The sequence below is a fragment of the Myotis myotis genome, unplaced genomic scaffold, assembly GCF_014108235.1.
Source record: "Myotis myotis isolate mMyoMyo1 unplaced genomic scaffold, mMyoMyo1.p scaffold_m19_p_2, whole genome shotgun sequence".
Classification (NCBI taxonomy): domain Eukaryota; kingdom Metazoa; phylum Chordata; class Mammalia; order Chiroptera; family Vespertilionidae; genus Myotis; species Myotis myotis.
The window spans coordinates 2,403,465-2,417,253 of NW_023416324.1; the positions used below are offsets into that span (position 1 = coordinate 2,403,465).

Sequence of the window (13,789 nt, forward strand, 5' to 3'; positions counted from 1 at the left end):
CTCCCGGGCTGTCACCCCGGGGCCCAGGAACACGAGCTGCGGGTGACGGAGCAGTGACAGCGGGCAGGCCCGGCCGGGGGTCAGAGGACAGCAAGTCACCGCAGTCACTCACTGGAGGCGCCCTTTGCATATCACGGCGCTGACTTTTTAAATCACATAAATTGCTCATTAGAAGCGCCTTGTAATTGCCTTCTCTGTGGTGTCGGGAGAAGTGCGGGCTTTAATTATTCCTTTCTGATTTGTGGTGCGGTTTTGACTTGTGCTGGTGACGGTTTGGAAAGATGGGTGTGCTGTCATGGCTGTGCTGGATGAGAGGACGGCTGTCCATCACACTTCCTGACTCTGTTTGGGGAGCCGGAGGTCTGTAGTTTCTCGTCTTGCTGGTAACTGTGGGGGTTCACCCTCTGACCTTGAACAGACGGTGGCCTGAGCGGAGCTGGCCGTGGATAGATTTCATGACAACTGCCCAGAAGCCCCCTCACCTCTTCCCCACAGTGTGGGCAGGACGGGGAAGGCCAGGGCTCCCGCAGGATCTTTGGGGAAAGGGGCCGGGATGAGGGGAGTGAGGGACGGCGGAGAGTGCTCCCAGGGCTCTGCTGCGGAGCCACCAACCCTCTTGGCCCCTTTTCAAGGGCAGCAGCCAGCCCTGCCCCCAGCCAGCTCTCACCCCTGCAGCACGGAGGCCCTGCCTTCGGGCCCCACCGGAGCCACGCTGCCCTGAGCTCCCTAAGGGGCTGGGCTTGCCTGGCCTGGGGGCGCCCCATAGCCCCAGGCCATCCAGCTCCTGGAACTGACGAGCTGTGAGACCAGACCCGTGGCTTTGGGGTGCACTTCCAGGTCCTGCTCTGTCTCAGCCGCAGCCACCGGTGAATAAAAACTCCGGCGCTGGTCTTTGGAGGCAGCTATTCCAGGACTCACATTTGGGAAGCCAGGATTGGTTACTGAGGTAAAATCATGCATGTGTTGCCCTGGCCAGTGAGCGCAGTGGTTAGAACCCCAGCCTGTGGACCAAGGGTCTGGGGTTTGATCCTCGGTCAAGGTATGTACATGCGTTGCAGGTTCAATTTCTGCCCCCAGCAAGGAGGGCAACCAATCAATGTGTGTCTCTCACATCGATGTTTCTCTGTCTCTCTCCTCCCTCCCTCCCTTCCACTCTCCCTAAAAATCAATGGAAAAATATCCTCGGGGGAGGATTAACAACAACAACAAAATCATGCATTTGTCAAGGCTACAGCTTCCTCGGCTTTCTCCTAGGGGTGTCTCCCCTTAACCGTTCTCCATGAGCGAGCTTTTTCTCTCTGAAGCCTGGCAGGCAGTGAGCTTCCGTGCACCTGGCTCGTTGAGAGATGCTCCTCACCCCTCCCGACTGCCCTCACCCCTCACCTCTCACTGACAGCAGAGGGCAGCCTGTGTGGGACCAGGAGCGTTTTGTCATAAAGCCCGCGCCCATTCCCCTCCTCCCATCGCCTGTTTTATGCACGTGGCGCTCTGTCCCAGGCCAGACTTCTGGGAGGGGAAATACCTGGGTGTGGGCTGCCGCGGGAACTGTCACTGACCGGCCACTCGTGGCGCTTTATGAAGTGTGCACGCGCTGACTTACAAACACGCAGCGCGAGCGCGATGACATAGGCATCATCGTGTCTGCGGCGCGGAGGTTTGTCATTCCGCACGCACGTGCTGTCTGTGGGAGGACTTGGGGCTTCTTCTCTTTCCCAGTTAGAGCCCATTTGGGCTTCTCCCATGCGAGTCTTTCCTCTGGAGGGAGTCCGGCAGGGGGCGCCGCTGAGGGGCTGGGCTTCGCTGGGCGCCCTTCCTTTGTTGACCATGTGGATTCAGTGAACAGGTCCCATGCCCCCTGCCAGGTTTCAGGACTGTGTCAGGCTGTAACCTCACCATTGAATTCATCTGAAAATGTGCATCGTCCGTTCGGGGAGATGGACAGGTCACCAGTAATGACAGGGAGGCCAGGATGATTTGGGACCAACTCTGCCTCAGTGTCCTCATCGGTGGGGGAGCGTGCCCCTGCCTCCCGTTTGGCGCTGATGGGACATGTGGACATGTAAGTTCCTGCATGTAAAAGCATTCGTTTAGAGCAGTGCCGGGCGCACATTAAGCGTGCAGTCAATGTTAACTGCTATAGCCACCCCTCTCGTTACTTGATTTCTTGCTGTCTGGTGACCAAAATTAGTGGCTGAGATCATGGGGAGCGCACATTCCCCCTTGTAAAGGCGCCTGGGCCTCAGCGTTGCCAGGTTTGAATGAAAGAAACATTGTCTTTTCTCCAACACGGGGATATTTAATTGCCTTCGTTTTGATATCAAAAATAATGTATTGCCAAAATGCAAACAGTATAAAAAATATAGAGTAAAAGTCCCCCCTAAATTCAGTGTACACACACACATTTTCACACATAAAAGGAGTATCGTTTTTTAATCAGCATCCTACTGTGAATTTTATTTAAATGGATGCAGATGAATATGTTTTAATAGCTGTGTGGTAGTCCATGGTGGGCCTATTGTTGGATAGTTACATTGTTTCCAGATTGTTTCCATTCATACTTCTGTGAATACCCTTGAACATGCTTTTGTGTACCTGTCAGATTATTTTCTCAGAATACATTTCTCGAAGTGGCATAGTACGCTAAAGAACTTTCATATTTTTACAATTTAGCATTTTAAAATGATACATTGTGCAAACTTTGAAGGAATAATGCATGATCATTCAAAAGGTAGGAAAGGTCTCCTCCCCCCCCTCCGCCCCCATTACCAGTTGTCTTCACAGAGGCCACCACACTATCGTTTTCTCATTTACCCTTCCAGAGATGGACACTTGCTCTTCTTTTCCTTCTGCACACATGTAGCATGCCACACACGTGTTGCACCTTGCCTTGCCATTTAACACCATAGCTTATAGATTGGTTTCTACTAGTCCATAGATGCCTCATTTTCAGTAAGAGGTATTACTGAGCAGCTGCAACGTGTCTAGTGTTGTTCTCAGTGTCGCAGGTGTAGTAGCCCTTGGTGATCCACATTCTAGAGAGGGAGATGGACAGTAAACAACAAAAATACGTGTACACTGTAGTGTGTGGGCGTCATAAGAAAATAAAGCAGCTGAAAGGCACAGGAAGTGGGTGCAGTTGTAAATTGGGGGGTCAGGGAAGACCCCATTACCTTGATAACAAAACTGGACCCCCCCCCAAAAAAAATACAACAAAAGAAAACAACAGGTCAATATCCTTCAGGAACATAGAGGCAACAATCCTCAATCGAATAGTAACAAGTGAAGTTCAGCAATATGTAAAAAGAAATGCTATGCCATGACCAAATGGATTTCATCATGGGAATGTAATAATATCCATATATCAATGTAAACCACCATATTAACATTTTATAGAAGAAAATCACATGATTCTGTCAACTGATGCAGAAAAAGCATTTGGTAAATTTCAGCATCCATGCATGAAAAAAAGTGTCAGCAAAATAGGAATGGAAGGGAATTTCCTCTCCTTGATGAAGAAAATGCACAACTAACATCATACTTAATAGTTAAAGACTGAAAGCTTTCCCTCTAAGACTGGGAACAGGGCAAGGATGGTCAGAGCTCACATTTAGCATTATATGGAAGTCCTAGGACCTAGCCAATGCAATAAGGCAAGAAAAAGAAACAAATTTTCATTTTGTTCTTCTTTATACTTTCTATTTAATTTCTGACTTTCTATGTTTCCATTTTTTAAAAGAGTGTTTACCCTTACTTCTTGGAATATTTTTACAATAACAGCTTGTAAGTCTTGGCCAGGTAATTCTACCAGCCTGGCATCTTTCCCCGTGAAAGTTGAGGTATTTCTGGTTGTCATTATACCAGTCAATTCAGATGATATTCTGTACACTTGGTGAGAAGGAGTCCCAGGAAGAGCCCTCTCACTGTAGCTACAGAGGCAAGAAAGGGGGCACCAATATTCAGAGCGGGCAGAGAAGTCCCCCATTGTTTTTCCTGTTCTGTTGCACCCCAGCCCCAGGCAATCCTGTGGTGCTGAAGGGCCCGTGAGGGGAAGAAATCTTTATCACCAGCAGGAAGACCTGGGGTCCCGAGAGGGCGAGGCAGCGGTCCTGTGAATGCACTGCCCACTGGCCAGTCGGGGACAGCCTACCTCATAGTCTGGTTCTTTTGGGGGTCAGATCTGCGTGTACGCACATCAAGGGTGAGCCCAGGAGCGTGACGGACTCTGCACCATCAGCCTGGGCTTCTCCTTTCAGACCTTGCTCTGTTGTGCAGATCTGATGGCTGCCATGTCAGGGGCCACAGTGAGTCGGGGAAAGGGAGAGAAATCAGTAACAACACTGAAGTCTCTTAACGCAATACTTGGGCTCAAGGCAGCCTGGAACTAGGGCCTCGCCCTCTCGGGACCCCAGGTCTTCCTGCTGGTGATAAAGATTTCTTCCCCTCACGGGCCCTTCAGCACCACAGGATTGCCTGGGGCTGGGGTGCAACAGAACAGGAAAAACAATGGGGGACTTCTCTGCCCGCTCTGAATATTGGTGCCCCCTTTCTTGCCTCTGTAGCTACAGTGAGAGGGCTCTTCCTGGGACTCCTTCTCACCTGGTCCCCCGCCCTAGTTCCAGGCTGCCTTGAGCCCAAGTTCAGGGATGGCGGGAAGATGGGGACTCGCGGTGCTTCAGGAGTGTTTCTGCCGTGGGCTTCACCCCAGGCCGCCTGCTGCTGCTTCCTGTCCAGGGTCCTCAAATCAGCGTTGGGGTTTCATAGCTTCATCCAGTGTGCTCACTCCATCTCTCCCAGAACCGGAACCACAGCAGTCCCTCCTCATCTGCGGTTCTGTGCCGGGGTCCAACCACAGCAGGTCCAGGGGTTCCCAAAGGCGTAGACGGAGTCGGCGAAGAAGGAATGACACGGAGACAGCGTTCAGTTGATCAGCAGCCTAGCCAGGATCTCCAGCCAGGATCTCCAGCCAAGTTCTGGTCTGGATCTCCAGCAAAGTTCTGCTGTTTATTGTTTTGTTACATCCGTATTTATACCAGTTGATTTTAATCCTGTCAATTTCTCATACAAAGGTTAGGGCCTTTCTTATCTCCATTCCAGGGAGTAAAGATTATGTAGCTTAAGCATGATTGTTTGTAGTGATTAACTACCCGCCTGGCACTTAGTTAAGGAGTTTCATCCCCTCCCTGACTTCAGGGAAAAATTCCTACCTGGGGAAACAACCTTTCTAGGAGAGGCATCCCCTCCCTGACTTCAGGGAAAAATTCCTACCTGGGGAAACAACCTTTCTTGGAGAGGTGACCTTGGTTAAAACACACAGCGCTAAGGGGAGCAAACATATTAAGAACAGTATGCTATATATGCCAGGTCCCTTGAAACATATGCTGTGCAGATGTTTCTTTCCTGCAGCGACTGTGTCAAGCAGCAAGGATGGACCGGCTTCCGGCAAATTCCCCCTTTTTTATTTTTTAAATGATCACGCATGCAAATCAGTGGCCACCTCTCAGATTGGGCCATTTAAGTCTCGGAAGAAAAGTAGCAAGCAATGATAGTGAGCATAGCTATAAACATAGTGGATGGAGCGCAGAAGGAGCCCCATTCCTGTAGAAGGTTGCCAGCCTCTTCAGTCAAGGGATTTCAGCTGTCCTCAAGTTGTTGGTTTGGTTGTCTTTGTTGGACTGGCTAGCAGGCGGCGTCACTGGTGACAGGCTTCCCGAAGCGTCAGCAAGTTGAAGGGCTGCATCAAAGGGTCCATCAGGGCCGTGGTTGATGGTGGTGTCGATGTCCGAGGAGGAGTAAGCTGTGCCCTCTGGATCCAGCTGATATGGAAAATGGAGGGTAGTAGAAAAAGAAGAGAAAGCAAAAGAACTACAAGGCATGGAAGTGTTTAGAAAAAAGAGGGAGAAGAAAGGGAAGAATGCAGCATCCTGACACAGCCCTTTCCTTCAGCTGCCCCTTTCCCTGTGGTCCAAGGTAGAAATGGGAAACAAGTCCTGTTGCAGTGAGAGGGCAGCTGCTGTCAGCCAGTCTCTGTCTTTACCTGGGTCCCGATCTGAGCTGGGCATGGGAAGCAGGAAGCAGCCATGGGGACAGGAGACCTTCCTCAGAAGGGCCGAGTGTTCAAGCCCCTGCACCATTGGGGAGGGGGGTCTGTGCCCCACCTTTGTTGCACCCCAAGTTTTCTCCTACTGGCCCCCGACTGTGCCTGTCTTAGGTTGCCCCACCCTGTGGAGTCTTACCCGTCGTTGACTACCAGCCATCTCTGGGCCAAGTAGGGTGATGTGAAGTTCAGTTTTGTCTCCTTGATAGCCTATGTCCCTCTGGCCTCCATGCCCAGCAACTGCCTTGGGATCCCCTTGCCTGCTGGCGGGGCTCTGGCATTGATCATAGGGAACTCAGGTTTCTTCTCTAGAGAGGGCCCAGCTTATGCCATTGGGCCAGAGACAGATCCATGGTACCAGCCACCATGCGGCTTCAACCTCAGCATGAACAGAGAGCTCAGGCAACAGCTATGGGCAATTGGATTGTAAGAAGAGGGTCCCGCTTGACACAAGGGTAAGAGGGGCCAATACAGGACAAAGGAGAGTCCTGGAACAGGGCTTTCTCAGCCCAGGATGTCAGGCTCTTGGCCCAAGACAACTCCATGTATGGGACATATACCAAACACCCCTAGTCACGGCATAAAAGGGAGGTGCCCTTCCTGGAACGGTAGGGTAGGGAGATTCTAGAAAAGGCTGTGTTCAGGAAAGAAGGAGAAAGGCCAAAGAACCAGCAAACAAGTAGTTAGATTTTAGAAAAAGGAAAAAGGAAAGGAGATGTGGGGCAAAGCTGGGACATGTGGAAAGACAAAACGGAGGCACATGTGATCCTCCCAATGGACAGATTGTTCCAGCTCAGGTCTGCACATCTGCTGCAGACGGGCACTGGTCAGGTGTGCTATGATGAGGCAGAGATGGCGGGCGGTGAGACATAAGGTCGGACTAGACGGTCTGGAATCCACACAGGTGAGTCTGCGTCCTGTGGAAATATACAAGCATATCCTCTCCCCTGGGTTAAAAGTACATCAGGTCCCTTCCAGGCTCCTGTAAGCAAGTCTCTCCATTTGACGAGGGCTTTAGGTTTAGTTAGATCAGGGTTCCAATGCCTGTACATCGGGGAATTTCCCTCAGAATCTACATTTAGTATATTAATTACAAATTGAGCATGTTGTAGAACATGATGAGGAGAGGAATATTTAAACTCATTTTCTTGTAATTTTTTAATTTGTGTTTTTAAAGTTTGGTGAGCCCTTTCTACTATTGCTTGGCCTTGAGGATTGTAGGGTATTCCTGTAGTATGTGCGATGCCGAATGTAGAGCATAAGTTTTTAAAAGCTCTAGAGGTATAGGCAGGCCCATTGTCAGTTTTAAGTGCCCTTGGTATTCCTAGGTAGGAAAAGCATTGGAATAGATGTTGACTTACATCTTTAAAGGCTTCTCCTGTACGTGCAGAAGCAAGGATAACATGAGAAAAGGTATCAATACAAACATGCACATAGCAAAGTTTGCCAAAAGATGGGACATGAGTAATATCCATCTGCCATAAGTCACAGGGTCTAAGTCCTCTTGGATTAACTCCAGTAGCAGGGCTAGGAAAATGAGTAGGACAATGGCCGCAGTCACGCACAATACTTCGAGCAGCTTCTCTAGATATGCGATAATATAGACGGAGAGCAGAAGCATTTTGATGGTGAATGGCATGAGACCGCCGGGCTTCTTCTAGAGCTGTACAAACTACTGGGCGAGTTAGTAAATCCGCCTGATAATTTCCTTCGCTTAAGGGTCCTGGTAGGCAGGAATGAGCTCTAATATGTCCAATATAGAAAGCCTTTTCTCGTTTGTGAATGCAAGTTTGTAGCTGAGTTAACAAAGAGAAAATGGCTGTTCTTCCTTGTGGGAGAGAGGCGGTCTCAATATGAGGAAATAATTTAACTATATATTGAGAGTCAGTGTACAAGTTAAAGGGAACCTGTTGCAATTGTTCAAAAGCATAAATGACTGCTAAAAGCTCTGTTCTCTGAGCTGACGTCTCTAGAGTTTGTTGAACATGGGTTATTGAGTCAATGATTGTTACTGCCCTACCATTAGAGGAACCATCTGTGAATACTAAGGAGGCAGGAGGTGATAATGGTTCTTTTGAACATTTAATAGGAAATATAAACGGATGTAGGGAGAGAAATTGCAATATAGGTGATCTTGGCAAATGATGTAAAATTTGTCCTGGGAAGTTACCTATAGCTATTTGCCACTCTTCTTCAAATTGTAATAGTGTGTCTAATTGTTCTCTTTTATAAGGTATTATTATCTCAGTAACTTCTCTTCCAAAGAGTTCGATACTGCGTCGTCTACCTTTGATAATGAGAGTGGCCACTAGGGAGGGATAGGGTGGTACAATCTTCCTAGGAGTGACAGGTAAATGTATCCATTCTAATGGTCCTTCCTGCCACAAGCATCCTGTAGGAGTATATTTAGTGGCTAGAATAATTAAGGCCCAAGATTTGGAATAATCTAGATACTGTAGTTGCTGTTTATTGATGGCCTGTTCTATTTTTGCTATAGCCTTTTCTCCTTCTACAGTTAATTGTCGGGGAGACTTAGGGTTAGAATCTCCCTTTAAAATGTCAAATAGAGGTTTTAAGTCAAGAGTGGTTATTTTTAGATATGGCCTGACCCAGTTGATATCACCTAATAGTTTCTGATAATCATTCAATGTGTTTAAATGATCTTTTCTTAATTGTAGAGGCTGATGGGTGATAGTAGAGGTATGTAATATTCTGCCTAAGTATGAAAAAGAAGGTTCAGTCTGAATCTTTTCTGGGGCTATTTTTAGACCATGTTCTTCTAAAGCAAGGATGGTCTGAGTAAGAATTTCCTGTAAAGTAGCCCGATCTTTATGAGCTAGTAAAATATCATCCATATAATGAATAAGATATAGATCTGAAAATTTCTTTCTAATAACTTGCAATGCCTGATCTACAAACTTTTGACATAATGTAGGACTATTTTTCATCCCTTGTGGGAGAACCTTCCATTGGTATCTCTGATAAGGCTGTTTAAAGTTTTCTGATGGTATGCTGAATGCGAATCTTTGACAATCAGCTGGGTGAAGAGGTATAGTGAAAAAACAATCCTGTAAGTCAATAACAACAACACAATACTCCTGTGGAATTGCCACAGGGGAGGGCAATCCAGGTTGTAAGGAGCCCATATCTTCCATGGTGGCATTTATGGCTCTTAGATCTTGCAAAAGTCTCCACTTGCCTGATTTCTTTCTTATTACAAATATGGGTGTGTTCCAGGGACTATTTGATGGCTCTATATGTCCCTCTGCTAATTGCTGATCAATTAATTGTCGGGCTGCTGATATTTTCTCAGATGTTAAGGGCCATTGCTCAACCCATACTGGTTGTGACGATTTCCAGACTATGGGATCAGCAGTCCTAAGGGCAATGGCCCCAATTACAGATCCTGTCAAGGAGTGTGAGGTATTACTTTCCTTTCCTAATCCCTTTCCTGGATTAAGTCTCGTGTCTAGCATCTGTGATGTTACTCTATCACTGGGGCTATATAATACAACTCCCATTTGAGACAAGATATCTCTTCCCCATAATGTAAAGGGGATAGTCGTAATTACATAGGGACAGAATGTTCCTGAATGTTGATCTTCATCAGCCCAAGTTAGAATCTGAGAACTCTTTTTTACATTAGATGCCTTGCCTAGTCCTACTAGGGAAGTGGAGGTGGTGTGTGTGGGCCATGAAGAGGGCCAATCCTTCCCTGCTATGCAGGAAACATCTGCTCCTGTATCCAATAGACCTTCAATTGGTTTTCCCTGAATTTGTAAAATTTTTGTAGGTCTAGTAGCATGGATTTCTTGTATCCAAAATGCTGCATCACTAGATCCAAAGCCTCCGGCCCCTCTAGCTTTCTGGGTAACAGCTGTCCCTATTTTATGTATTGGTAACAGGATTAATTGGGCAATTCTCTGGTTGGGCTGAATCTGTATAGTTGTGGTGGGTGGGGAAAGTAAAATCTGTATTTCTCCTGTGTAGTCTGCATCAACAACTCCTGGGATGACTAAGATCCCCTGTAACGAGGTGGAGCTCCGTCCTAATATTAAACCTACAGTTCCCTCAGGCAGTGGCCCAGACACTCCTGTAGGAATGGCTGCTACTGGCGAGTCTGGGGTTAGTACTGCATGGGTGGTTGAGTGGAGGTCCAATCCTGCACTGCCTGGGGTTGCCCTGAAGAGGTCACTGACTGATCGAAATTTGCAGAGGGGTTGAAGGTTGATGCCCCTATTATTGCAGGGGCCTGGGGCTGGCCCCTTCTCAAGTTTCCCGATTGAGGTGATGGGATATAACCTCCTTGGGAGCTATTTGTAGAGTTTAAAGGCCGACCATTTTTATGGTATTTTGATCTACATTCCTTTGCCCAATGGAATCCTTTCTGACATCGGGGACAAACGGTTTTTGGAGGATTAATATTATTCCGTAATGTATTTCCAGGCTGTCGAGGAGCTTGCCATCTGGCCTGAGTATTATTATTTTTATTTGGGCATTCTCTGCTAAAGTGCCCAGATAAGCCACAAGAGTAGCAGTTCATATTTCTTTTATTACCTGTAGTATTGCTGGCTTGTCCTATAGCCTGTACATATTGAGGGTATGTCTCCCCTTTGAGAGCTGCAGCTATAGCTACACCCTGTATAAATGCTGGACTTACATCAGCACACTGTTTTATAAAATCATTTATAGTTCCTGTTCTGCGAATCGGCCTTAATAAAGCCTGACAGGTATTATTAGCATTTTCAAAAGCCAGTTGTTTGATTAGGATATCGGCTGCCTCTTTGTTATTGATTACTCTCTTGACTGCCTGTATGAGGCGAGAAAGGAAATCCTGATATGGTTCCTCGACCTTCTGTTTAACCTCTGTAAGGGTGGTTGTTTCTCCTGCTGTATAAGGTAGGGATTTCCAGGCACTTACTGCACAACTGGTTACTTTGGTAAGTGCCTCTGTGGGCATATTCATTTGCTCCTCAGCCGTGTTAAAATCACCTTCTCCTAATATCATGTCTAGGGTTATTCCTTTTCTGGTTTTTTCGCGAGTGGCTACAGCTTTCTTAGCAAGATCTTCATATTCAGTTTTCCATAATAAGTAATCGCCTCCTGAGAGACAGGATTTACAAACCTGTGACCAATCATAAGGAGTCATCCATTTACTGGCTAGGGTTTCTACCAAGGTTTGTGTGTAAGGAGCTAGAGGTCCATATTCAGAGCAGGCCAATTTTAATTCTTTAAGTACTTTGTAAGGTATAGGCTCCAAGGTGGGGTTTCTATTCCCACCAGACTCATTCTCATATATAACTGGGAAGCAGAGTGAGAATTCAAGATCTCCATTAGCTTCAGCTTCTCTTATCGCCCTTTGAAATTTAGACATGGAGCTCATAGGAGCCACAGGACCTGGTTTAGGCTTCCTTTCTAATTTGGGGAGCCTGTTTTGAATGGGAGGGCCATTCTCCTCTCTACTGACTGGAAAGGAACAATGGTCATGTTTATGATATTTGTTCTCCTCCCGATCAGTAGGCATAGCTAAATTGCTTTTAGATTGAGCTGAAGACAATGATGATGTGTCCTCTCTGGGTGGAGCCGAGGGACTATTTAAATTTTGAGAAAGTTCAACCGTTTTTGCCTCTGGTGCCAAGGTGTCACAGATTGAATCCCAGAGGGAAAAGAAACATGGCAGGACCTTGTCAGATTCATGGTGTTTCTTTAATTGCTTTCCTACTTCAACCCAAGTTTTTAAATTAACAGTTCCATCCTCTGGAAGCCATTGACATACTTCTTCCATAAAACTTTCTGTCTCACTGGGAAAAACCTCAACTCCAATTCTGCTAGTAAGCATATGCGTTAAAAGATTAATACAGAGTCTTTTTTCTTTAGACTCAGTATGACCCATCTTGTCAATCTAAGTTCTGTACTAACTACCCGCTTACCCTACTTATTCTCTATGGGGGGGGTCTGAAGCACCCTACGGTGCAGTCCTATCCGTCCCAAATACGGGGGGACTTACCTAAGGGAACCCTGTTCGGGCGCCAGATGCCGGGGTCCAACCACAGCAGGTCCAGGGGTTCCCAAAGGCGTAGACGGAGTCGGCGAAGAAGGAATGACACGGAGACAGCGTTCAGTTGATCAGCAGCCTAGCCAGGATCTCCAGCCAAGTTCTGGTCTGGATCTCCAGCAAAGTTCTGCTGTTTATTGTTTTGTTACATCCGTATTTATACCAGTTGATTTTAATCCTGTCAATTTCTCATACAAAGGTTAGGGCCTTTCTTATCTCCATTCCAGGGAGTAAAGATTATGTAGCTTAAGCATGATTGTTTGTAGTGATTAACTACCCGCCTGGCACTTAGTTAAGGAGTTTCATCCCCTCCCTGACTTCAGGGAAAAATTCCTACCTGGGGAAACAACCTTTCTAGGAGAGGCATCCCCTCCCTGACTTCAGGGAAAAATTCCTACCTGGGGAAACAACCTTTCTTGGAGAGGTGACCTTGGTTAAAACACACAGCGCTAAGGGGAGCAAACATATTAAGAACAGTATGCTATATATGCCAGGTCCCTTGAAACATATGCTGTGCAGATGTTTCTTTCCTGCAGCGACTGTGTCAAGCAGCAAGGATGGACCGGCTTCCGGCAGTTCTGCTCTTTGTGGTTTCAATGACTGGCAGTCAACTGTGGTCCAAATCATTAAATAGAAAATGCTGGAAATAAACAGTTCCTTGGTTTTAAATTGTGTGCCCTTCTGAGTAGCGTGATGAAATCTCACAGTGTCCTGCTCTGTCCTACCGGGGGTCACGCATCATCCCTTTGTCCGGCATATTCACGTTGTACACGCTACCTGCCCGCTAGTCACAGAGTAGCCATCCTGGTTGTCAGATCTACTGTCATAGCATAACGGGGCTTGTGTTACTAATGGCCCCAGAGTACAAGCGTGTGATGCTGGCAATTCGGATGTGCCACGGAGAAGCCATAAGGTGGGGGCAGTTCATTCAAATATTTTGAGAGAGACCACAGTCATAGAACTTTTGTTACAATATATTGTTATAATTATTCTGTTTTATTATTAGTTACTGTTGTTTATCTCTTACTGTGCCTAATACATAAGTTAACTTTATCATAGGTATGTACATACAGGAAAAACAACATGGTATCCATAGGATTTGGGGCTATCGGTGGTTTCAGGCATCCACGGAGGGGTGTTGGAACGCCCCCCACGGATCTGCGGGGGGCGGGGGGGCGGCTGCGTTTCCATTTACTTTTGCTCACCCTCCCGGTGCCTCCCTCTCTGACCCTCCTGCCTCTCCAGCCAGTTTGCTCTCCTTGGGCTGCTTCCAGTACAGCTTCATTTTGTCTTTCTGCTTCTTTCCTGAGCTCTGCCAGCTCGTGTTGATGCCATTCTATCCCTTTCCTGAGCTTTTTGTAGCTCTGCTTTGAGTTTTCTTTTAAACAGGCATTTGTTTAAATTTTTTTATTTTGAGAGTATGTTTATTAAAGCTGGGGAAGCGAAACAAGGAAGGGATAGAAGAAGCAACAGCAGAGAGACTAGGCAGGGCTGCGTTGGCTCACTGGGAAGTCAGAGAGGAGGGGCCGTGGAGACAGGTTCAGGGGGTTAGCCCGGGACTAGCTGCCACTGTTCATTGCTCCCCTAAATGCAAGTCTCATGGGGACCCTTAGAGCTTAGGAGACGCGTGCCTGTGGGGG

The 13,789-nt window shown here is 47.1% G+C and overlaps 1 protein-coding gene across 10 annotated transcripts in view; it reads left to right on the forward strand.

Moving 5' to 3' along the window:
* The window catches only part of CAMTA1 (calmodulin binding transcription activator 1), a 697,635-nt gene that overhangs the window by 399,133 nt on the left and 284,713 nt on the right, over positions 1-13,789 (forward strand). The window lies entirely within an intron of this gene.